Consider the following 3139-nt stretch of genomic DNA (forward strand, 5'->3'; position numbering starts at 1 on the left):
CAGTCTTGAATTTGGCAGTGATTGTTTTTATTTAGGAATTACCATGTCACCTTTTTATATAGCAGTTATGGAGAAATGTCATTCTTCTAGTGTTGTCTGGCTTATTGTTAATGTTCGATGAAAACTGCAATGAAAAGATGATAATATTATTTCTTGATTTTTTTGTTGCAGTAATCTAGGAAAATAGGCTCAACACAAAAGGCCCAAACCAATAAGATTGGAGCATTATCTACTGGAAGTTCTTGTCTCATGGGCCATCACAGTTGTCCATGAAAGTGGAGCATTTAATTTAACCCATAAAAATATTTAAAAAATGAAAAAGAGGAAGAAGTTGCAATTGTGATCAGTTAAAAAATTTCTAACTGTAACTGGACTGGGCCAACTAGAAGCTGCAAATCTTAAGAGTCCAAATTCAAACTTAACACGCATGTCTATGTTTAGAACCATGCTTGCAATATAGGAAAACATGTTAATTCTAAGTAGGTGAAAAGAATAAGATTTTTCTGTAATGAAAGTAAGATCGGTAACACACACATATATAGTTGAAATGTATCAAATTGACAATAGAGAATTTGAGGAAAGTAAGTTGTTATAGTTGTTGAGGGATCTCTCTTGAGAGCTTGATTCGAGCAAAGTCCAAAGCTTCAATATTGGATAGGTACCGCGAGGATGATGGGATGATTGCTCTTACATGACTCTTGTTGCTCGTGCTTTTGATTCGGGCTAATGAGATAAATTGTAAGTGTGAGATTTTGTCTCACTATGCAAGGTGAGGAATTCATGACCCACCGGTACATACTGGATATATTATTTACTCGATCACTGGATACATACTCGATATATTATTTGCTCAATCACTGGATCTATGCCCTGAGGGCATGGAATTCCCCCACTTAGTTCCTTGTGGGGTAGGTTGAGCAACTGAAGGGCCTTGAGTTCTCCTAAAAGTTTTGGAATTCCTCCACCGAATATGTTGCTAGAGAAATCAATACCAGTGAAGATGTCTAGTGTCTCGGCATACTCTCTATCCACTACTTGGTTTGTTATGGTTATATGGTAGAGAAAATGATATTCCGAAGTAATATTCGGCAATCCTAATGTTAATTTTCTTCACCCTATCTATGCCAAGCAATTTCATTGCATTCCAACTACAAAAGTGTTTTGTAGGAAAATCAATTGAAAATCCATTGCATGAGAGGTCAATGATGTGCAAATTTGGGGAGACTCAAACTTGGTTTGGGGGCCCTTTATTGCACCCTAAAATTTGTTGGAGATCAAATTGAGAACCTACATCTTGTTAGGATTAAAGTCCTAATCCTAAATAGCAGAAGAAAAATAATCAAAGTACAAAAAATACACGAGATTTATAGTGGTTCACTCTCATTGTGAGAGTTATGTCTACTGTCGCCATTGCAAATTTTTCACTATAATCAAATTGAAGATTACAAAAATGCATACCAATGCTCTCTAATAATTACCCTAATATAAGCAAAATTAGGACAACAAAAATGCATGTAAAAATCTAAAACTACCTTTATTATAAAATTAAGGTTGATTCGCGTATTGACTTTACGTAGGGGTAATATGTGCCAAAATGATAATTAAGCTCCACACACTAACAATAGGTTGAGGCTTTTGATATAATTTTGAATGAGAGAGCTTTGCTTGGGGTGCCTGGAGTGAAGCTTTCGCTTCGAATGTTGCTTCATTTTGATGGTGTTCTAGTGGTTTTTAATGGCATTTTCTATTCTTCACAGTAGCCATTTTGCGATCTCCACCCATCGATTTCCTACTTCAATGTGAGCTTGTATTAGGATCTTGTCTTCTTCTTCTCTCCATGTATCTTTCTACAAAAACAGTTGCATTATGCTCATTGTTTGAGTCACAATAATCCATTCGTTGATAAGATGAGGTGGACTGGAAGATATTGAAAGAAAACTTAAGCCCAACACTTGTAATGAGTAAATTAAACTTGGCATCTCAAGGTTGGCTTAACTACTAATGTTATCACTTGCATCTTGAATCATATTATCGGACCTTTCAGGCCATAACCATCCTTAAAATTACTTAATTATTTAAAATTTCTCCACATTTATATCTCTCATCCCCACTCTTTCCCTTTCTCTATGCTTTGCGAATATTGGGTTTCAGAGTATTGATGTTGTGGGGTTTGTGCGTGCGTGCGTAGATATATTAAGACATGGAGATGAAATATGGAGAGAGAGATATAAATTAGCTAAAGTATGAGAGAGAAAGAGAGGGGATTTAAGCCAAAGAAAAATGCGTAAAAGATGAAAATTAGAAAATACTAGTAAAAGAGGTGACGATCAAAGAGAGATGAAATGAGTATTTCTCAAAGTTATTCGATTAAGGTGTAAAAAAAATATTATGTTTATGTATCTTACTATTTTTAAAGAAAATAAAAATTATACGTTCTTTAGAGATTTATGTTCAAATGAAATAAGGCACAAGCTTCGAAAAGGATAAAATAGAAAGAAAAACCAATTCAAACACTCAAAAACCAAGAAACTTTCATGTATTAATCTCATTCCTTAAGTAAAAAGGTGAAAAAATAATAAATGAAGAATCAAAATTCAAAAAACACAAATATTTATTTATTTCTTGCTGAGTATGTCTCAACAACGAAAAAAGAGATAAGATAGAATATGCAAAACTACACGGGGGTAGGGTGGGTCAAAAGAGTAGGGGTAAAATAGTCACTTTAACTCCTCCTTATTAGCGATCGTCTAACAAAATGGAGGCCACTTAATTCTTGAAATGTGGAGAAATATTGAATGCAATGTGACAAAAATTTCAAAAATGTCTACTATAATTACCTTAAATTAATGCAATAATGATATTATTGTAATTATATATAATTTTAGAAACAAATTTTAAAATTAGAAGGAATAATATGCCCTGCATTGCTTCCCAATCCTCCCTTCCAGCTCTGCATCAATTAGAGACTACTTCCTTATTCCATATTTCTCCACCAATGAAATTAGCAATCTGCACCCATTAATATTTATTTACATACACACACACATATATATATATATATATATTTGTAGGGGTTTTTCTTGAGCCGTATTAGTTTCAACTTCTCGAATAATTTTTCATCGAGTTGATTAGTCTAGTA

Source organism: Diospyros lotus, chromosome 14 (genome assembly GCF_014633365.1).
Source record: "Diospyros lotus cultivar Yz01 chromosome 14, ASM1463336v1, whole genome shotgun sequence".
Lineage (NCBI taxonomy): Eukaryota > Viridiplantae > Streptophyta > Magnoliopsida > Ericales > Ebenaceae > Diospyros > Diospyros lotus.